The following is a 24,304-nucleotide window of genomic DNA, read 5'->3' on the forward strand; positions in this document are numbered from 1 at the left end:
ATTAGATATACATATGAGTACTTTGACATTGTTGATTCAGTTTGGTGGGAGTCATTTTTCAATAATCAAAGTGATATCATTTCAACAACAACAAATGAAGATATACCTTTGAAAAATCCATTTATTTGGCCACAAAATGTGCTGAATGAACATGAGGAAATAAACATTGTTGAACAGCAACAATCTCAAGGTATTATTAATTCTTCACAAGCAAAGGAAAGAGAGATGTATATTGGTTCCAGAAGATCTCATGCACAATGTGAAGCCATGGAAGACCTTTACAAGGGTTCAGTACAGGATATTAAGGAGGGTTGCATGATTGCAGTGCTAGCAGATGGAGATCCCAATGGCTATCCATTCTGGGTTGCTAAAGTTATAAAGGTCTTTACAGAAAATGAGGATGTTACAAGTGTTGAAGTACATTGGTATGCCACAAATACACACCCATTCAATGGTGTGTATAAGCCAGAGATGATAGTTGACAAAAAAAATGGCGGAAAGAGAAAAAGAAATGGTACAAATATAAATCGTCGCCGCACAAACATGTTAAAATTGGAGGATGTTGACATACTTGTTTATGACTTCGATTTAACAAAGAGAGGAACTCTTCGCTTCAAGACGATAGAGATTTTGAAAAGGTTGTTACCAGAAGGAATAGTGTTGAAATGGGAGTCTTCTGAAACCAATCATAGATCTAGAAGAATTTTCAAACCTGAAGTGTTGGGCATGCATGTGGACTCAGATGGGGCACTAGTTGATGAAAGAGAAGAATATGGAACATCTTCGTCAGCATCCAGTCACTCATCTGAAGATGTGAATTATGATGGTGTGCAAGAAAATATGAGTGATTTTGAATAATTGTTTAACCTAGTTTATATAACTGATGGATGCATCGTATCTTGAAATAAAATTAATGATTTCCATATGGTGTTAAATGAGAAGTTATGAGGCATTTTTATGTTGTTGGATTATATGTCATAATTATGATAATTTTTATTGTTTAAAATATCTACAATGCAATATTAAATTAGAGATATAATGTATGTTTTATTCAATATACAAATAATGACTTTTGAATTCATTTAGTGATGTAATTCGTTCATAATGTCATGGTTTTTTAATTTTATAGTTGAAAAAAATTCAATTTCTTTTGTATCTAGCATGTTATGGTTGAAAACATGTTGAATTGATACTTAGGAAAGAAAAATGATATTTGACCAAAAACATTAATGTGTTTTTTTCCTCATAAACAACTTTGTTTGGCACATAAAAAATTGGTTTTGCTAGCATTTTTTAAAAAGTTTGAAAATTGACCTTAAAAAAAAATCATTGTTCTAGTATCATCACTTTCGTTTTGAAGCTATATTTTGCATGAAAATTTCGTAGTAAATTTCGTAGTCACTGCCATTTTTAAAGAATGTTCAAAATTGACCCCTAAAAAATAAAATCATCGTTCCAGTATACACATTTTTCATTTTTAGCACTGTTTTTGATGTTTTTTTCGGGGTTTTTTGGCCAGAGTTCCGGTTTTGAGTTTATAGTTCCCGTTTCAAGGTTTACATAGTTTTCAGCAAAAGCTGAGGAAAGTACATCTATCACTTGAACCCCTCATATAGAAAGAGCTGACCAAGCTATTGGATGCACTGATCATATACAGAGTTCATCATTCCACATGGGTTTCCAACCTTGTTCATGTACATAATAATTTCGGGGAAATCTTGTTGTGCGTTGATTTCTGAAACTTGAACCGTGCCTCGGACAGAGATAATTACCTTGTGCAGTCTATGGAGCTTATTTTACAGATAGTCTCTAGGGCAGAGATGTTTTCCTTACTTGACGATTTTCCAGGTTATAATCAGGTCCTGGTAGCAGAACCTGATCGACTAAAGACTACCTTCTGTACCAAGTGGGGTACGTTCGCATACAAACGAATGTCGTTGGGCTCGTGAATGCAAGTGAAATCTTCAGCACGCCATGGACATCGCCTTCCATGGACAAATAAGACAGGGCATAGTGGTGTACCTAGATGATGTGACTATCTTTTCAAGAAAATGGTCAGACCACATACGCCATCTGAAGAAAATATTTGAGTGATGCCAAAAATACGGGATTTCCTTGAATCCTAAAAAGAGAATGTTTGCAGTGTCTAAGGGGAACCTCCTTGGGAACATCATTTCCAGAAGTGGGATCAAGGTGGATCCGAACCATTACATAGATCCCTCACCCAACCAACATGAAATCAATGCAATCCTTCTTGGGAAAGATCAACTTCCTCCAGAACCTCATCTCAGACTATGCGTAGATAGTAAAACCAATGCAAGACATGATCAAGAAGAATGCAATTTACAACTGGGGCAAGAGGGAAAAGAACGAATTCACTCGTATCAAACAGGCTATAGAAGAAGTGCCTGCACTTTACAACCTAGATTTCAACAAATATTTCTTGCTATACACCTTCACCTCTGACAACTCGCTTGCTGTAGTACTCACTTAGAAGGATGAGATGAATGATGAATGTCCCATCTCCTTCATGAGTGCAAACATGCAGGGACCTGAACTCAACTACCCCGTCATTGAAAGACAAGCATATGCAGTATACAAAGTGGTGAAACACTTCAAACCCTACTTGTTGAAGAACCATTGCATAGTCTATGTGCCTCACCCAGCAGTCCACTCACTACTTGTACAACAAGAGCTCGGTGAATAATGTGCGAACTGAAAGACAGGCTTGCAAGAGTATGATCTTGACATCAAGCCAGTTCAAACTCTCAAGGGTCATAGTCTTTGCAGACTGGTAGCTGAGGCAGTCCACGCACAGGAGGAAGAAGAGCTCACTAGTTGGGAGCAGGAAATTGAAATGTATGAAGTAGAGGGAGCACCACCCACTGTAGGCAGAAACTCTTGGTACGAAGATGTGCATCCGTACCTTGATCATGGAACCATACCCTCTCACTTCTCCATGAGACATAAGAGGTAACTGTGCCTCAAAGCTTTATCCTATTAGTTGGTGCATGGAGTGCTTTACAAAAATCACATTAACGGAATCTTGCTCAAGTGCTTGGAGGCACATGATTCAGAGAAGGTATTGCATGATTTGCATGACGGGCCAGCTAGGGGCTACTTTGCAGGGAATACCACTACACACAAAGTTATGCGAGCTAGTTTCTACTGGCCCACATTGTTCAAGGATGCACACGCTTAGGGCCACAAGTGCCTAGTTTGTCAGTGATGTGCGAAAAGAACACGAAGGTTAGCAGCCCCACTGCACCCTGTTGTAGTGACTGAACCATTCCAACAATGGGGCCTGGACATCATCAGGGAAATTTTCCCACATTCATCAAAACAACACTGCTACATTTTTTCAGCTACTGACTACTTCGCGCAGTAGACATAAGAAGTTCCGCTCAAGCAAGTGAATGACCACGAAGTCATCAGCTTCCTCCAACAGAACATCATCTGACGCTTTGGTGTTCTAGTATCACTTATGTTTGAAAATGCAACTTACTTTTCATCTTTGAGTATTTATGATTTTGCATTGTAATATGGTATTGTGTTGAAACACTCATCTAACTACTACCGACAGCGAAATAGTCTCACAGAATCTACGAACAAAAACATTATCCGCATAATCAAGAAGACCATTTACTCTGAGCAGCATAACTGGCACTTTGCCTTGTCGAATGTCTTATGGGATGATCGCGTAACACCCAAAACCTCTATGAATACTTCTCCATACTTCCCGGTTTACGTAAAGAAGCCATCCTACCACCAAACATCTACTTGTCTGTGCTCCAGTTGTCTCAAGAATCCCAAGGCAAGCATTGTCTGCTAGTTCAACGTAGGATGGACACACTTTACAAGTTGCAGGAAGAAAGGATGAAAGAAAAAGAAAAATTTACACTCCACTAGAACCATATCAAGAGATGGTTCGACAAGAATTCTGCAGGGAATGTTAACTATGATGTTGGTGACTTGGTCTTGAAATGGGACAAACCCCATGAAGACAAAGGAAAGCATACGAAGTTCTAGTTCCTATGGATTGGTACATACATTTCCCACGGGAAACTTGGCCCACACACATACCGTCTGCAATAACTTGACGAGAGGATTGAAAACCTTCCTTTTCAATGACTAAGATCTCAAACATTACTTTCAGTAAGCCAGGGCTGCGCCCCGCGCCATGTACATAGTCTGTTTACTGCTTGTTGTTTTTTCACTTTTTAATATTTTTGTTTCGTTTTTTTTTTTCTTAGTATCATGCTATTTTAGGTTTTGTAAATAAGTGCTTCCCTCTACTGAGTTCTGGCTTTTGAATGAGTATGTGGCTGAGATCCAAAAAGTCGTGTGACACTGCAACACTTGGCCAGTCTTACGTCCACCTTCTCTGTGCTTGGTTATAACCTTTGGTTGATGAAGTCTTAATGGAAAATACAAGTCGTCTGCACAAGAAGCTTTGGTACAACCATGAACCTATGTCCACAATAGGAAACCCCATGCCTATACTCAACCTTCTGCTCTGTGTGTTCAAGCCCATCCAACTAGTAGAATCGAGGAAGGGGAAAATCTAAATGAGAAAACCTATATCAAAGGTATTACATGCTTCTCTGAAGGAACAAACTTTTATGCTCTCAATAAGTTGGGATCCCACTTCCACCCCAAAAATAAATAAGTGCCTAGGAACATTCCTCTTAAAAAATACAAAGTTGAAAAAAGAGAAAGACTTCCTATGTAGAAAGGTGAAGCATACAACTCCACTGGGGTACTGACCAAGTTCACTAGTAGTGGAGAAATGCATGTGTTCTTGCATGACTCCTTCGGGGTACTATCTAGGCCTGCTGGCAGTGGAGAAACACCAGAGATGAAAACTTATACTCTAAATTTTTTTAACTCGTGAGCCAAACTACCCTTCCTGATTTCGAAACATTGTGATCAAGCTGAAACTTTTTGTTTTGTTTGACTGAGTTGACGATATCTAAACCATGTGTGTCCATGGGGTAAGGGGAAGCTGAAGTAACTCGCACAATGATTCAATACTCCCTGAAATACCAAGGCCCTGTGTTGTCAATGGACTAAAACAGAGAAGCTAGAATTCAACCAGTGTGTCGCCAAGTGTTGTAACGGATGCAACACCCTCCAAAATTTTGGCCTGCATCTAATTTTGGAGCCTTCCTTGAGTTTTTCCTTGATGTTTTCAAACCCTTGGGCTCATCCCATGAGCTTGTGTTGAGTCTTTTCACCCTCCTTGCTTTACCGTTCATCGGAAATCTTTTAGCATGTTAGTCACAATGGCATGCTTGAAGCCATATTCTAGCTATGAACAAAGTCTGTCTTCATGTGTACAAGTTGTATTCACTATGTAAGCATCCATCGCACTCACACACAAAGTTTTATGCAATGGTGCGCAAGTGTCGTCGCGGTCGTTCAACGATCTATCATAAGTGTTGCGCTTGTTGATCACACCCATCGATTAGTCATACTGAGTGTATGTTGTCTTGATGGTTCGAGGTGTCTCTTGTCAAGTCATGTTGAGTGTGCATTCGTAAGGTCATGCATGCACAAAGTCACTTGTTCACACACTTAGTCATTTTTGCTGAAGCTCTGTCAATCGGACCAACCCCAACAGCTGGACCTCCACCGAGATGCATTGCACAGTTTCAGCACTCTGTGAACATGTACTGTTGCCTAAAACTGTGCAGATCTTGAGGCTACCTCCCAGGCAATCTACATTGCACAATCCTGGAGTCGACCTGACTGACTATCACCCAGAATAGTGCAAAATTTTCTCAGTAAGCCATATCAATCTGTGTTGCCCACAAGAAAAACCACAAAGCCTCTATCTGGTCAACCAGAGAGTTTAACTGAGTAGTGACCCCAAGCCTCACTCCTCCAAAAAATTATGTAGAAGCTGCCAAGCATGCCCAATTCCACTGATTGAAGAAATCATGTAGACATGTTGTACAGACACCCACTGCCTGTCACTAAATTTCCCTAAAAAATTGCATAGTTTTCTCAGTGAGTCACCCTATCAGCTGACCTACTACTCCTCCTGAAATCTGTGCAGTTTTCATGAGCAGTCTCCTAGCTGCCTAGCATCCCTCTCAGCTCATAAACTGCGCAGGGATGTCCTATAGGCCAGCCTCCTAGCTTTACGTAGTTTTTTCCAGCAACCCGCTGCTAGCCTCCCCGAAGAAATTGCGCAGTTTTCACTGCCAGTCTCCCTTCGCTACATGCACTGTCTCCCTGAAAAAATTGCATAGATTTGCCCTCCAGCCAAGCCAAATCCCTCAAACAGTCACTGCTGATCCAGACTGCCCATCTCAGCCTTCCAGTGACCTCAGCGCAATTTTCATGGACAGTGCTCAGAGCCCACATCTGAGCTTGAAATGTGCTTTGCGCAGTTTCAGAGCCTTGTCCTCTTTCCCAATCACCTGCACTCGAAAACGAAAAACAATGCATCATGGTAGACTAGGATATTTATGGATTTGATGTCATCTCGTCATGAGTGATTACATATATAGGTACATGGATGAGACATGGTGCGACGATGAACAAGATGAAAAAGGAGCGAATGGAAAGAGACTTGTTCACGAACGGACAAACACATGGAGCATAAGTACAAGAGAATGAGAGACATGCACGTGCAACATCAAGCTAACACCAAGACCATCGAAGACTCCGCACACCTTGCCATGCGGAGGTGAAGCTATGATACACAAAGAGCACATACATCACTCAACAACATTGCAACTCAACATGCACACCAATAGTAGCATGAACATACCAGCTATGTCGTGTCGAGTCATGTCATGAGTCATCTCGGTCACATCACTACTGTGGGCCATACTGTTGTAATCAATCTAATGTAACGTGGAAGACCAAGAGACCAACATGTAAATGTGATGAGTCATGTAAAGTTGAAGATTTATGTAAGTCAAACATTCATGAGGGAATTTTAACAATCACAAGGGCCAATTTTACCCTTGGTTATAAATAACCCTCATTTGTACATGCAAAAGGCTTTTCAACTTGGCTCCTCTCACATAGCCTTGAGAGTATGTAGTCTTTTCTTTGAGGAGCGAGAAATGGCTCCAATGCCCTGCTATCGGGGTCAGTGATGAATGTTGTACCGATGTGTCTTGGAACTTTCACTTAATTTAGAAGCTTGATAACAAGCCAATGTGTTTTCACACATGTATTGTATTTGTTTGTAAGACTATTCTTTGGACACTTGTAATGCATGTTGTTTTAACCCGTGTTAAAACAATTGAACTATTTCAGTTGTTATAATACATATTCATACAAAAATGTGTTGTATAAGTTTTTAAGGATGTCTCGCTCGTGTGGGATATTCCACCGGACATTCGACATAACCATTCCCATAAACTTGTTATACGACTATCACACTCGTGTGGACTACTCCGTCGGGTGTTGTATATGTTATCTGTTCACTGTGTGTTTGTGAATGTTGCATCTGTGTGAACTACTCCACTGGAAGTTGCACATGTCCTGTTTTGTTGTGTATCTGATAGAGTTAGGACTATTCCCTTTCGACTTGAGACTCACTTCCACCCTCTTCGTTTGCAGTGAAAGAACCTTGACACAAGTAACACTAAGCACTCACCAGGCACATGAACCTCGTTGTTTGAAGACAAAGCAGACCACTCTTATGTGCTGAAAAGCAAGAGCTAAGGCAAACCTTTAAGATAATGGCAATCGAGCCATCATATCGGATGCAGGGAAAATTTTAAGGATAGAAATGTATCTTAAAGTTTAGAAACCTCGGTGAATCTTACTAGTCTCTAATATAAAAACTATAAAATATTTGGTGATATCTTTGTAAAAACATTCAAATTTATTATGTTTTTAAATATACTCTCTATATAATTTTGGCGACATTTAAAGTAAAATAATTTTATATTATAAAACTTGGGAAATTAGTTTTAGAAAAAATTGGGAAATGGCGAATATTTATTTTAGAAAAACCATGGAAAATTAGCCCATCTACGAATATTAACCCATAAAATTTTCCATGAACGGATGAGACTCCTACACCCAATAGTGTGAGGTCTAGTTGGGACTTCATACCAAGGAGATCCCCTGAATGTTTTCGGGTCCAACATCGTCAATACCATGTAAATAGGATTTGTTACAATACCATGTGCCTATAACATGACATATTAATACCATATTCTCAAAAAACCATAATTCAATACATATGATATTTGTTTATAAGGGTAGTTTAACTTTGATGGGAAATGACCATTTTCTAGACACTTTTATGGTGAATTTTTCCCAAAATCCAATAAATATTTTTAAGAATCATAAGCTTAAGTTGTTTAATATGCAAAGTTTGAGTGCCCCAAAGTTTTTTTAGGGTGTTGAATCTATTTATGCATTTAAAATTTCATCCCAAAGAACAAGAAATTGCATTTTTGCTTGAAATTGTAAGGTCAAATAATGCTAAAAAAATCATGTCATCTATTACTCACATTGTTCCTTATTTATATGACATTTTAATTAATTAATCTAATTAAAATGACAGAGAAAACATAATTATTTTAAGATATTTTTCAACATTTAATTTATGATTATTCTTATGAATATTTTATGAAAAATAAATCTTTACAACCACTTATTAATTATTAGTAATTAAATTAAAATTCTCAAACTTCTGTTTTTTATAATTCATAAATATTTTTTTTTAAACAAAATTGATTTATTAATTTTTATAATAATTATTAATTATAATTTATAATAATAATTTAAAACAAAATTATAATCCTATAATTTTTATAATAATTATTAATTTTGAAAATGTAAAAATAAATGTTTTAATTTCTATCGTTAATTGGTGTCTATTTACATCCTGATTAAACTCATCTTATTAAAATCAATCGGTCAAATAAAATGTCAGCGTATGAGACATTTCTACAGTAAAAAGGTTAACGTAATTTTAGTTTTAGTTAAATGGTGCATAAATGAGAACATTTTATTGTTTTTTGCATTTATTAAAATTCAAAACATGACTGCGACATGTTAGCATGTTCAACAAAACTAAGTGCATGGAAATTTCAAAAATAGTCGGGTTTACATAAATTATGTCTCATGAATCGACATGTATCGCGGCTTGCAACCATGAAAATGGGAAAGTCCAAACAAAATCAGTGTTATCATTCACGTCATCAAGTTGAGGCAAATATATGATCCTTTCCTATCCACGATCTGAGAAAATTCACTGTTTATCACCTTTACCAATTTAAATTAAGTCCACGCAAATGTATGTCTTCATAAATACCAGCATATTTGAGTTGTCAGTAGAAGCATCGGTGGTGTATTGAGAGTTACTACGCTGGAAGATCTAAAGGAGGAGGAGGCAGAGATTGATTTGGGGCTTTTCCATCTGGAACAATCCATGCCATTTTCAATCCCCAGCTCGTGTGAACCTCCAAGTCACAATGCATGAACCAAACCCGTGCAAAAGTTACACAATAATCATCAAAATAAAAAAGATATGAACAATAGAATTTTACCAACGCGGCGAAGATTGTAAGAGAGGAATAGATTAATGGATAAATGTAATTAATATTACCTGGCTTGTCAGCTCGGAATTGAATATCCACCCAACCTCCACCGGGAACTGCAACGGTATTTCTCTGGGGAGGATCCACCAGATTGAAGTGTTTAGGGTCAGCGAGTGGATTGTAAGTCCCCGTGCCCTCCCCGACTATGAAGAAATCGTATCCATGAAGATGGAGGTGATGGCTCTCTCGCCCAACCAGACTTGTATCTTGAAGAACCACTTATATGGTGGCGTTGAAGGGAACCACTTTGAGACTCACGTCGTTCAGATTCCGCGTGTTGCTGGGAGGAGTGCCTGTGTAATTAAATTGAAATAGCGGATTGTCCGGGAAATTCAACTTGTATACTCCTTTTGAATACCAAAAGTAGTGGGCTTGAAGAAGCGCAGTGGAAGAGAGAACAAAGGATATGTTATTCGTGGAGGCTGCGAATTTGGTTCCACTGGGACCTTGGCATTTCTTCCCTTTGGGACATGGAATCAATCCCGAACCAACGGTGAAGAAAAAGTGTTTATCAACGCTTTGAGGAACCGCCGCAGGAAACTGTGGTGTGGCCAAGCTTCTTAGCTTCTAGCTAAACTTGGTAGAAAATGAGGTATGGTTTAGAGTGGGAAGCGTTGGCTTAAAGGTCAGAGTTGGAGAGTATGAATTTGAAACTGTTGGAAATAATAATTTCAACTATCGCCTTAAACACACTGACTAACACCAAGTTTTCCAAGTCAACTACTACATGGTAGTGATTTTGTTTGCAGACAAAAGGATTGAAGTTAAAAAAAAGTATAGCACTAACCATTCCTCAACACAACAGAGAAGTTAAGGCACTTAATGAAGTTTGGTAAATAAATATGGGAAAGCATTCACTCTGCAACTATTGTCCACACTCCATAACACTTGCAAGTTCACAAAACTATTTACTATGTAAAATCACCCATGTTACGTATTAATTATTTGCTTTGTCATGTATTAATCTCAAATTTGTATATTGAGATAAATATGAATGTAAAAGTCATTTGCATAGTTAAGGTAAGTTAGAGAGTGAGAGTCTGTGAGGTAGTGAGGAGAAAATCATGGAGGAAATATTGGTGGGCATGTGAAAAAACATTTTTACGGAGTTTTACAGACATTTACTCTGCAACCCAGTGATGTGTAAGTCGCACTAAGTCTTTTGTATTTTCACTTGGAGTTGGAGCATCCATTTATCACCCGAATGTATTAATTCCTGTGTTTTATATTATAATTAAGAGTATGTTATGTTGCGATGTGGTCTTAAACATTCATGAGTAAATTTACGACAACCCTTTTGGTTTTAAATTCTCATAAGATTTGTCTTGGTGCAATAGAATTTTGAGCTAGACTCCTCTCCTCTGCCCCCAAAAAAATTTATAACATGGTATCGGAGCGGGTTAAACTCCGTTAGTGTAAAAACAATTTTTTTTACTAGCAGTGAAAATTGTTTTGAGGGCAGATTGTTTTTTAGCATATTTACCAGCAGGTAGAAAGATTTTTTTCTCACTTAGAACTGGCAACTTCAAGCACAATCTTGACTAATCCTCAAACACCTTAGTCTAATGAAAATAATTATGATTATTGGGCTATTACAATGAAGGCCCTATTTTTGTCTCCAGACATTTGGGATTTGGTGGAGAATGGTTTTCAAGAACCAGCAGATGCAATAGCATACAATGCCTTGTCTCAAGTAGAAAGAGATTTGTTGAGGGACAATAGGAAGAAGGATTCAAAAGCTGTGTTCTATATTTTTCAAGCAGTTCATGAAAGTGTTTTCCCAAAGGTTGCGGTAGAAACGAAGTCCAAGGAAGCATGGGACACCCTCTAGATAACCTACCAAGGCATGTCAAAATTCAAGACAACAAAACTACAAATGTTGAGAAGAGATTTTGAAACAATTTGTATGAAAGAGTCTGAGAATGTAGGCTCACTTTTTACATATGTAATTGGACTGGTTACTCAAATCAGGTCTCATGGTGAGACACTTGAGGAAAGAAGAATAGTTGAGAAGGTTTTGAGAATTTTTCCAGCAAGGTTTGATGCCATAGTTGTGGCCATAGAAGAGACATTGGACCTCTCACAATTCTCAATGGATGAGCTTCATGCATCACTAATTTCTGATTAACATGGACTGAATAGACCAACAACCGCCTCATTGGAGCATGCCTTCAAGACACAAGTTTCATTTGGTCAAAGTCGAGGCAGAGGAAGATCATATGCTAGAAGAAGAGAAAGAAGCCCATAGAGAGGTGGAAGAAGCAACCCTTCAAGCTCAAGTGGAAGAGGCAGCAATCAAAATCCAAGTCAAGGCCCAAGCCAAAATCAAGCTCAAAGTCAGAGGTATGATAAATCTCAAGTCCAATGTCATTACTGTAAGAAGTATGGTCATTATGCAAATGAATGTAGAAAGAAGAAATATGACATTAGTAACAAACCAAGTGTAAATTTCACAAAAGAAAATCAGAACCATGATAGCATGTTCCTAGCTTGTAATGTAGCACAAGAAAAACAAAGTGATATATTGTATCTAGATTCCTGGTGTAGCAACCACATGTCAAGGAACATAGAAATGTTTTCCAATCTAGATGAAAGTGTGAAATATGAAGTGGCATTAGGGACTGATAGCAAAGTCTCTGTCATGGGAAAAGGAAGAGTTAATATCCTAACAAAGAAGGGGGAGAAGAAGTACATCTCAGATGTTTACTTTTTCCCCGGTCTGAAGCTTAACCTCATAAGCATTGGAAAACTCATGCAAAAGAGCTACAATGGCTTCTTCAAAAATGATGTGTGCACAATTTTGGATAGGCCTCCAAGAAGATAGCTGATTGCAAAGGTTCAAATGAAAAAAAATAGAACGTTTCCCCTAAATATAAGATCAGATTTGAAGGAAGAAGGTGCACAGGCACAATTATTGTTGGCTTGTAGGGGATTGACCTAGGTTCAGCGTTAGTTAGCCAAACAAATCCTTACACTACTGGCTCTTTCGGCATCAGCCCACGGAGAGCAGACCGAAGTCTCACTCGAAGTAGTATGGGGGGTTCTGGAACCAAGTTTCCGCACCCTGAGATGGTCGTGATGTCTGTTTATTCCTTTCATTCCTGCCTTTGCATAAGTTACTTAGTTCTAGGGCTTTCCAGACTAGCGCTCTATTCTGCCCTTCAGTACCTCCGCAAAAGGGTACAATTGTCCTTCACATAACCCTAACCTGCGGCTCAGGTACTTTCACGCTGCTATGGCAATGTACCGTGCAGATTCCTAAACTAGTTTATGTGTCTTACTTATCTTATTAGACAATCATAGTTAGCACTACGTAAACAGATGTTCTTACTTGCATTCACTTAACCAACATAATTACATATATTCGTGCATCATATAAGCATTATAAATGAAATTCATACATATCATGTCAATATGCATTAACAGGAACAAAGACAGAATTTGTAGAATACTTTTTTTTATTGATATCTTTCAAGTGATTACAGACTCTATCCACCCTGTGCAAATAGCTGCAGGGGTTCGTGCACTCAGTTGCGTACTTCCACTCTAGGCCTCTGTGCACTCAGCTGCAGAGCCTCTACCTACGCTATGACCCGAAACTTAGATTTCATACTTCAGAGTTATCGCTATCTTAGCAACTATTTCTCTACTTAGAGCTTACTTAGCTCCGTTTTATACAATCCCATGGTCCACGGACCATGGGTAGATCTTTTACAGATGACTTTAATTTACAAAACTAAGGGCGGACAACCCTTTATGACTCATGACACCTTGGTGCTTCGCGACCACAAAATGCGGAGACTTTACTATTTTATTAAAAAATTTGACCCAAAACATGGGCTTTTAGCTCCAAAACTGTGCTTGGGGGATCTCATTCCCAACAAGCCCCAACACAAACATCGTGACTCGCCCTTGAGTCACTCGGCAGGTGCAGAGACCTTTACGCGAAGACCTTCCAATTCAACTTGTATGACCGCAACCTCAGTTGTGCACTGTGCGGCTGCCTGCTTCATGTCTTCGACCATCTGCTCAGTTACTGCTCCTGAACTGTTGGCTTGAAGCGTTTGTTGAGTGGCTTGCAGAGTCACAAGCTTTCCTTCAATAGAACCTGTCACTGTGTAAGCCTCATCCAGCCAGCGCTTCAATCTTGCCTTTAGCACTGCTTCCTTGTGTAGCGTTGCATCCACCTGTTCCTTCAGTTGCTTGGCCTCCTACAGCTTTTCTAGTCTTTGTGTCAGCACGACGGTTCACATTATGCCCTTAACCTCATCATAGCGTTGTTGTAGCTCGCGCGCTTTTGTCTCTAGTCATTGGACATTAGGGTCCTCCTGCAAGTTTGTCAGGACCTCAAACAACTGCTCAAAAAGTTGTGTGTAGTCTGCTACTGCACTATTCACTGCTGCTACTGCTTCTATGACAGTGGTCACTCGTTGCTCCTTCACTTATGGCAGAGTTGAAGGCTAGGGCTTCAACTGTAACTTTGTGATTTGTAGGTTCAACTCCAACTGAACCCTTGCCATCTCAGTACGAATGTCGCGCACCCTCGTAGCCAGCTTGCGGATGCGCACCTTGACTGGCTCCTCCACAAGAATGGCCAACTCTGGGACCATTCGGCATGCCTCCTCGACGACCTACATAATGTGTTTGTTCTGAGTGGTCGCCTTAGTCACAACAACGATGGCAGAGTCTCGTTGTAGCGCCATCTGCTCATTGTTGATCTGCTATTCACTAATCACCTAGAGGTCGTAGTGCTCACGAGCCCTCGGCTCTAAAATCACTCCATCCTGTAAGAGGTGGAGCACTTCACTCAGGGGTGTTTCCAGATTCAACCCTACTCCCTTTAGGGCACTGATAGTGGGTCTGCCAGCCTCATTCTCTGTGGTCAGTGCTCCATCGGGCAACACTATCACGCTGGATGCATTTACGTGCAACATCTCAGTAGCTGCTGAAGTGCCGATAGCAAGGCTGGTAGACATAGTGCCAGCCTGAGATGCACAGGTCTACAGCTCCTGCAAGCCTATCTAGATAGCCCCCAAGATTATCTATTGTTGCTGCTCAAATTTTTGTAGGGCCTCCGCGGACATCCCTCACTGTGTCACCGATATCATGCAAATCGCCCTTTGTGAGGGTGATTAGGTCTAGTGATGTCTTGGTAGATTTTGATTTCTTCTTGAACCCTCCTTTCTCCTGCTCCCTTGGACGCTTGATGCGGATGGACGTCTCTTGTGGGTCTACATCATGTTGTTCGGTCTGTTCGTCCATCTCCTCCTCTGTCTCAGGTGAAGGTGACCTCGCACCTTTGTCAGAGCCTCGCTCTATCCCACCTATTTGCTTTATTGTTTGTTGCACGGCCTCGCGCTCTACCTGGGCCTTGTCAGTGGCCTCCTTCTTTCTCTTTTCAGCCAGTTGAGTCATCTTTAGCTTGGCCTCCTCCTTCTTCCTCTATGCAGCAGACTTGCTCCCTCCCACTGCCAAGTCTGTTGTAGCACGCCACTCTGCCAGCCATTGATCAAGTACTGCATCAATGGCATCATCCGTTGCCAGGTAAGGCAAGTCGTACCATTTTTGTGCAGGGTCCTTCCATGCCCTGATGGATACATGATGAAAGTCTGCTTTAAATTCTGCGTAGCACCATAGGCGACAATTACGGTTTGTGATTGATGGCCATGCGGATGTTCATCTCCATCAAGATCCACAAGATCTTGTTGTCCTTGACTCCATGCGTATCATCGGTTGCCCACAGCGAAGCATGCTTCATTGCTTCCGGTAGGTCTGGCGCGACTGAAGGGAATTAACTGTCATCTGGCAGCTCCCATGCTAACAGCACAATTGACAGCAAGAGCCACGCATTGTGGAACGTCTTGCTGAGCTCCTACGCTTTGTGGAAGTTTGCTAAGAACTGGCCACGAAGGTAGTCCGACCAGTTGAACTAGACTCCTTCGATGCACTGGGCTGCTAGCGCAATGCTAAGTGTTGGCATCTCATCGACGCGACACTTCCTTATCACATTCCCTGCTAAGATCTGTGTAGCTACCTTTACAACAGGGTTGTAGATGCTGGATATAGCATATCCATGTGGCTTCTTCACCAATTTAAACTTTTCTTTTATAGACTCTGCAAGGGCCTGATCACCACCTTTTCTGCCAAATATCATGGCTAGATTCTCTCCTATATATGGCAACCACGTTATCCTATGAATCAATGTATCCGTGATGGATATTGGCTCCTCCAGCCACAGACACTCATCATGCACCAAGCACAACAGCTACTTGATGACCAATACTATCACTGGGGTGCGATTGTAATGTGGAACCCAAAGCAAGTTGAGAAACCCTACCTTGTCTACTCCTCTGAGCCACCTCCGCGGCTCCAATGTAGTCATTCCGATGTTTGTATCAATGATGTGGCACATCAACTGCTCAATCACCATGTGTAGGAACTTATCATGGTCGGCCAAGTCCCAGTCTTCAAGTTTCAATAAAGGAACCCACCCCAAGCGTGGTCCTTCGAAAACGATCTCATCTGGCAGCAGAGGGGTTTACAAGGGGGTATTTCTCTCATCGATGTCTTTCGACACCTTGATCTTGGCCTTGCATGGAGGGACATACTTAGGCAACCGAGTAATAGGGTCAGCACCCTGGGCTTCAACCTCCTCCACTTCAACTCCCACATCCTCCTCATCCATCGGGATGTATTCAATTTCTTCCTCCTCTAGCTCTAAATTTATGGTTTTGCCCTTCTCCTATGTGGTGGGCTTCGATGGGTTTCTTCGTGGCGATGCGCACACCAGTATGGCAAGATTCTTGCCCTTTTTATCCTTCATGGTCTCCTTGGTTGGGGTCAGCTTTGGTCTCGGCATTCTCGGTGATTTAGGGACTTCAGCTAGTACCTCGACAACCTCTGGAGCAGCTACTTCTACCTCCATCTCAACTTTCGACACCGACTCCTCTACTTATTCTGTGTCTATAGCTTTTGTGGGTGCCGACATAACGCTTTCTAACAGTGCTCGCAATGTCTCTGGTAAGTTTGCAAATGTTGGAGTCTCCTTCAAAGCCTCGAATAATTCTCAGTTCATGTGTGCCTGAGAGCTCAACAACTCAATTCTTAAAATGCCAAGTGTTTTTCGCTGGACATCCACTTGTAATTTATAGTGAATTTTGAATTCAAATCCGACCGTTCCCTACAAATTCAATTCATTAATGCCGGATTGGTGGCAAATTTTCAAAGATCTAGGCAATAAATTTCGTCTTAAATGTTGGCTGCCCACTCCATTTGGCCACATTTTTTCTGTCAAACCATGAACAGTGACTTTAACGGTCACTTTCCCGCTGATCTGCACAATTTATCCCTGAGTAGCAAAGCTCCCTTCGCACTGCCGTGAACCCTATGACACTTCCTTGCTTCGCACAATCCTTCGATCGCGTAGCTCCCCAACCTGAGCAATGTAATTTATAATCCCGCACCTCCTTTCAGCTAGCTAGAGTGCTAAGACTGTGCTATCTTCATCTAGTCACATGATCAAACCACCGGTGTATGGCTTCAACCGACTGCCATTCACCTTTCTGAGGAAGGGTTCCCCATTCAATTTGACTAACTGAACTGCCCCTCCGTTAGTGATCTCCTTAATGACATATGGCCTTAACCAACGCATTCTGAATTTCCCTAGAAATTTATCAAACTTATTGTCATATAACAAAACCAAGTCATTTACCTTAAAGGTGCGCAACTTAATGTGTTGATCATGCCATGCTTTTTTGCACTGCTTTTGGACCTGTTGGTGAAATCCAGCTAGAAATCTCTCTTCCTCAAGCTCATCCAGTTGTGCGAGCCTTTCCTCCAAGGCTCTGCGATCCATCATACTCGTGAGCGCGCTATGCGCAGACTAGGCAAAATATATTCCATAGGCACTACCGCTTCAACACCATAGACAAGCCTAAAGGGAGTTTGTCCATTCAACTTTTTACATGTCGTCCGATAAGCCCATAGTACTACAGGTATGCGTAGGTCCCAATCACTTTGCTGAGCGTTGAAAATCTTGGTCAGCACATTCTCCAGCACTTTATTGAATGCTTCCATCGTCCCATTAGCCTACGGGTGATAAGGCGTGCTCTTTTAGTGATAGACCTAAAATTCCTCCATTAACATGCTTATTGTCTCATTCAAAAAGTGCGTACCACGATCACTCATCAAGATCTTTAGACAGCCAAGTCACATCAGTACATACTCAAAGAGGAACTTTGCAGCAATCGCGCCTGTGCAATCCTTCACAGGCTCTGCCTTTGCCCAATGAGTCAAATACTCCATCAGAATGATAATGTACATCTCTCCCGTCTTTCCTTGGGGCTGAATGGGTCCCACAAAATCTATCGCCAATTTCTCAAAGGGTTGCAATGTCATCTGTGGATTGAAAGTCATCTCATCCCTCCGTGATGTCCTACTAGTCCTTTAACACACATCACATGCTTTGCAATACGCTTTTGAGTCTTGATGGAGGGTTGGCCACCACAACCCTGCACATAGAATCTTCTATGCGGTCACTCTCCCTGCATAATGTCCTCTCACGGTGCCCCCATGAGCGTCCGCGAAGATGCTTCTTTTTTCGAACTTTGGTACATATCATCGCAATATCTCATCAGACCCCATTTTGTACAAATGGCTTGCAATGACAGAAAAATTTACCGCGCGCACCACTAATTCCTTCTTCTGCTACACGGTGTATCCTTCCGGGGCAATCCCTGTCATTAGGAAGTGTATGCTATCCTCAAAATGACCATCCGTGACGCACACTGCAAATAGTTGCGTGGCAGCCAATACTTCTTCCAACTTAGTGGGCTCTTCCCCTATTTCGATGCACAACAGACGGTCTGGTCCCGCGTTCGGTCATCTAGGCTTCACAATAACTTCAAAATCATACTCTTGGAACAATAACAACCACCTACAGATTCTCCCCCCAACAAAGGCTTATTGACCAAGTATTTCATCGCAGAGTGATCTATATACATCTTAAAATGGCCACCCAACAAGTAGTGCCTAAACTTCTGCAGCGCATATACCATGGCTAACCCTTCGCGCTCTATGGTGGAATAGTTCTTCTCCACCTTGGATAACCTTCTGCTTGCACAAGTGATAGGATGGTCCAAGTCTCCTCCACCAGCATGTGTTAGTACTAATCCCAACACTATACATGATGTGTCAACATGTACATGAAACTCCTTCCAATCCAGGAAGACTAAAATCGGCACGGTGACCATCTTTTCTTTCAATACATCCAAGATCTTCTTACAGTCCTCGTTCCAACATAATGTGACATCCTTCTTCAATAACTTCTCCATAGGCACGGTGATTTGGGCATAACCTTTGATAAACTTTCTATAATATCTTGTATGTCCTAGGGTAGCGCGCAGCTATTTCACACTCCTCGGCGCTTCCAAGTTTAGTATCATCATGATCTTCGTGGGATATACCATCAGTCCCTACCTGCAAACCACATGACCTAGCAGGGTCCCAAAAGGAACACAAAATAGGCACTTCTTCAGATTGAGTGCGATCTGGTATCTTCGACAAGTATCTAGCATTAGGCGTAAACTGGAAACATGGCATTTCACCAGCCCAAACACAGTCCAGTCATCAAAGTATACCTCTAGGAACTTATGAATAAATTCCTTGAACGTAGCAACAACTACGCGCGAAAAAATCGCAGGTGCATTCTTCAATCCAAACGACATTACAGTGTACTAAGAACATCCCCACTTAGTCGCGAAGGTCATCTTGCTCCTATCCTCCGGTGTGATTTTGATATGATTATAGGTTTTAACCCCGTATAGAAATTACCTGCATACGAATTCTAAAACACAGAAAATAAATAATGCAAGAGCAAAACACATAAAGCACATATACACAGAGATTTTCCCTTGGATTCCAAAACTGAGACTACCGACTTGATTTTTCATTATGTTCCCTTCAATGTTATAATACATATTTATACATGCTGAAGCATCCACTACCATGGACCGAAAACCATCGTGTCCAAAAAACATGTGCGAAAATCATGCGCAAAACCATAGGTGGGTCCACCCAACCTAACATAGGGTCCAAAACCAAAATTTTCCAGGGCACTACCGCGGACCCCATAAAGTGGGGTTACGGGTGCCCTTCAAACCCCCTATGACCCCCCTCGCTACGCAATCAGCGCAACGAAAAGGGGCTCCGCCCCCTCTCTAACCCCTCAGTTAACTACGTGGGCTAGTCGTGGAAAGAATATAACACAACCCAACATTCTCCCATTTGTTGTTTTCTTTCCACAGGGGGCCACAAGAGAGATAGTCATTTTTCCAGCCCTAAAATTCCCATTGTCTCTCTACACCAAGAGAATTTCTCAGAGCTCACAGATTTTGTCAATGCATCTGCAGTATTCTTCAAAGTGTCCACCTTTACCAACAACACCTTTTTGTCTTCTATCATATCCCTCACAAAGTGATACTGAACATCAATGTGCTTTGTCTTTGAATGATATGCGGGGTTCTTTGCCAAGAAAATTGCACTTTGGCTGTCACAATTTATCCTTATGGCTTCCTGTACTAACCCCATACTCGAACACAATCTCTGCAACCAAACTGCTTCCTTGCTTGCATGAGTGGCTGCCATGTATTATGCCTCTATAATTGATAGTGCCACTACAGATTGTATCTTACTCATCCAACTGACTACACCTCCAAATAGGTTAAACACATATCCACTTGTAGATCTTCTCTCCAGCCCAATCTACATCAACAAAGCCACGAATATCCAACACTCTTTCCAATCCTGGTCTTCCTTGGTAGCACAAACCATAATCACTAGTGCCACGCAAATACCTGAAAACCCGCTTCACTGCTGTCCAATGCTCCTTCCCTGGTTTTGATATAAAGCTGCTCAATACTCCCACTACATGTGCAATGTCTGGTCTAGTACAGACCATTGCATACATCAGGATACCAGCTACACTTGCATATGGAACATGGGACATGTCCTCTTCCTCTTCTTGTGTCTTGGGACACTGTTCAGCAAATAACCTCACACCTACATGAATAGGAACCTTCACCGGTTTACTATCTTGCATATTAAACCTCTGCAGTATTGTCTCGACATACTTCCTCTGATTTAACCAGAGCTTCCTCTTTGCCCGATCTCTTTTAATTTCCAAGCCCAAAATATAGTTTGCAACACCAATATATTTCATGTCGAATTTGGAGGACAATTGGGTCTTCAAATCCTGGATAACTTCTTTGTCATTTCCAACCAACAACATATCATCCACATACAAGACTAGATAAATAACACGGTCACCAATTAATTTAAAATACACACAGTGATCTACTTTGCTTCTGGTGAAGCCAAGTCCCCGTATAAATGTATCAAATTTCTGATACCACGTCCTTGGTGACTGTTTTAACCCATACAGAGACTTCTTTAACTTGCATACCAGTTCTTTCTTACCCTTCACCGAAAAGCCTTCAGGTTGCTTCATGTAGATTTCCTCTTCTAGATCCCCGTGAAGAAATGTTGTCTTCACATACATCTGTTCTACCTCAAAATCAAAAGCAGCACCAACAGATAAAAGTAATCTAATAGAAGTTCCCTTGGCAACAAGAGAAAAAATATTACCAAAATCAATTCCCGACACCTAGAAATAACCTTTTGCTACCAACCGAGCTTTATATTTCTCCACTTTTCCTTCTGCATTTGTCTTCTTTTTGAACACCCATTTGCTACCAATGGGTTTCCTTCCAGCCGGCAACTCCACCAGATCCCAAGCCTCATTTTTGTGCAAAGATGTCATTTCATCAACCATGGCTTCTTTCCAGAGTTTCCATCCTCGGAATCCACTGCTTCCTTCACAGTTCTGGGATCATCATCGGTAACAGACAAAGAAAAATTTGAACAGAAATCAAATGGACTATACCTTTCTGGCTGACTTCTCTCTTGAACTGATCTTTTCATAGCCAGAGTTTGTGGCTCTTCATCTTCTGATTCCTCCTATGTTGTAGAGTGATTCTTCCTCCTTTAGCTCAAACTCTATCTTCTTAGGTTCCTTTGGTTGGACTTTATGTTTAATAACATCTTTCACCTCTCTAAACACCACATCTCAGTTGTACATAACCTTCCTTGTTACTGGGTTCCAAAGCTTATAACCCTTTAAACCATCCTTACACCCAATAAATATGCACTTTTCAGATTTACTATCTAACTTTGTTCTTTTCTCCTTTGGAACATGTACATATGCATCACATCCAAATACCCTCAGATGTGAAAGAGAGGGTTTCTTACCAGTCCATACCTCTTGTGGAGTCTTATCCTCCAACGCTGATGAAGGTGACCTGTTGACCAGGTAACATGCAGTATCCACCACCTCTGCACAAAATTCCTGTCCTAACCCGGCACCACTGAGCATGCTTCTTGCCCTTTCCATCAATGTCTTATTCATTCTTTCTGCAACTCTATTTTGCTGAGGTGTATATGGAGTAGTCTTCTGTCATGCTATACCACACTTCTTACAGAATTCTTCAAATTCCTTACTGCAAAACTCTCCACCGTTATCTATCCTCAGCACCTTTATCTTCTTTTCTGTCTGGTTTTCCACCAGAGCCTTAAATTCTTTACACCTGTCAAAGACTTCAGTTTTCTTCTAAAGGAAATATATCCATGTATTCCGTGAGAAGTCATCTATAAATGATACATAGTACACAGACTTACCCAGTGATGGAACCTTCACAGGTCCAAACACATCACTGTGCACAAGCTCTAATATATGTTTCGCCCTCTTACCACCAGAGGGGAAACTCACCTGATTCTGCTTCCCGTATACACAATTTTCACAGAAATCAAAATCCAGAGAGCTATTACTCATACCTTCTACCATACCTTTACCATGAAGTATTCGAAGGCCCTTCTCTCCAATATGTCCAAACCTTTGATGCCACATCATGGTATTTTCTCCAGAGACCACTAGATTTTCTGCTCTACTTTCAGGAACCACAGAACTGTTGCACCCATCAACAACAATGCTACCTTGTAGCTTGTACAGAATTCCAATCCCAACTCCCCGCATCAATACTAGTGCTCCCTGAACCATCTTGCAGGTATCCTTCTCGAACACTATTTTTATAGCTGCATCATCCAGCTTGCTAATAGAAATCAGATTTATGGCTAATGCAGGAATATGTAGAACACCTGGAAGCGTTCTAATCCTTCCACCTTGCAACTTCAACTTTACTTTTCGGCGAACAATGATGCTAGCCTTCCTGTCATCCCCTAAGAAGACATCACCACCATCATATTTCTCATACTCACAGAACCACTCTCTATGGGGAGTGAAATGAAGGGATGCACCTGAGTCAATCAACCATGCCTCATGATCTACATGTGTACTTGAAGAAGCCAAGTACACATCCCCACCTTCATCTGAGGTGGTTTTCGCCTCCGCAGAAGAAGCCTCATCAGATCCCTTTCCTTTGTCAGGTGCTTTAGATTTACAGTCCCTTTTGAAATGGCCTTCCTTTCCACATTTCCATCACACCACCTTTACAGGTTTTCCTGGAGATTTAGATCTCCCACTTGATGTCTTATTTTTGTTTCTGTTATGGGACCGTCCTCGTACAGACAAGGCATCACCATTTTGGCTCTCCATATTTTTCTGTCTCATCTCCTCCATGAACAAGGCTGAGACTATTTCATCAAACTACAAGGCAGTTGCATTGCTACCTATTGCAATAACCAGACTATCCCACAAATCTGGTAGAGAACACAACAAACTGATGCACTTATCTTCATCTAAAATTTTAATATCAATAGATGCTATCTGACTTACCACAGTATTAAATGCGTTCAGATGCTCTGTCACCGAGTCTCCATCTTTTATCCTCAAGTTATATAGCTTTTTCCATAGGAACAGTTTATTCACCAGAGACTTAGATTGGTACAAAGTCCCTAACTTGTCCCACAAAGCCTTTGCTATAGCTTCCCCTAATACATTCAGCAATACTGAATTTGAGACACACAATCGTATTGTGCTCTTTGCCTTCTGATCCAACTTCTTACATTCTTCATCAGACACTCTCGTTGGTTTAGTACCAAGATCTACTGTGATCCACTGATATTTATACACCAACAAATCCTCCTTCTTGAGTTTCCACAACTCAAAAATCTGACCATTAAATTTCTCGATCTCTATCTTTCCACTGCTCGCCATCTTCTTTCACCACTAGAATTGATCTCGCAGATCTCCCACTGAACAGGGTCTACCACAAGCCCGAGCGAAACCCCTCAGCAATAAAGGTGTCCCCTTGAAGCCAAATCTACTCTGATACCAAATGTAGGTTCTAACCCCGTACAGAAATTACATGCATACGAATTCTAAAACACAGAAAATAAATAATGCGAGAGCAAAACACATAAAACACATATACACAGAGATTTTCCCCTGGATCCCAAAACTGGGACTACCAACTTGATTTTTCATTATGTTCCTTTCAATGTTATAATACATATTTATACATGCCGAAGCATCCAATACCATGGACTGAAAACCATCGCATCCAAAAAACATGTGTGAAAATCATGCACAAAACCATAGGTGGGTCCACCCAACCTAACATAGGGTCCAAAGTCAAAATTTTCTGGGGCGTTGTCCCGGACCCCATAAAGTGGGGCTACAGGTGCCCTTCAAACCCCCTGTGACCCCCCTT

General features: G+C 41.0%; 1 pseudogene; it reads right to left on the minus strand.

Moving 5' to 3' along the window:
• Positions 1-9,344: 9,344 nt before the first annotated feature.
• The window catches only part of LOC149154835 (laccase-17-like), a 34,416-nt pseudogene continuing 19,456 nt past the window's right edge, over positions 9,345-24,304 (minus strand).

The sequence above is a fragment of the Pinus tabuliformis genome, chromosome 9 (assembly GCF_031772625.1).
Source record: "Pinus tabuliformis cultivar Carrire ecotype Pingquan chromosome 9, CPIR1, whole genome shotgun sequence".
Lineage (NCBI taxonomy): Eukaryota > Viridiplantae > Streptophyta > Pinopsida > Pinales > Pinaceae > Pinus > Pinus tabuliformis.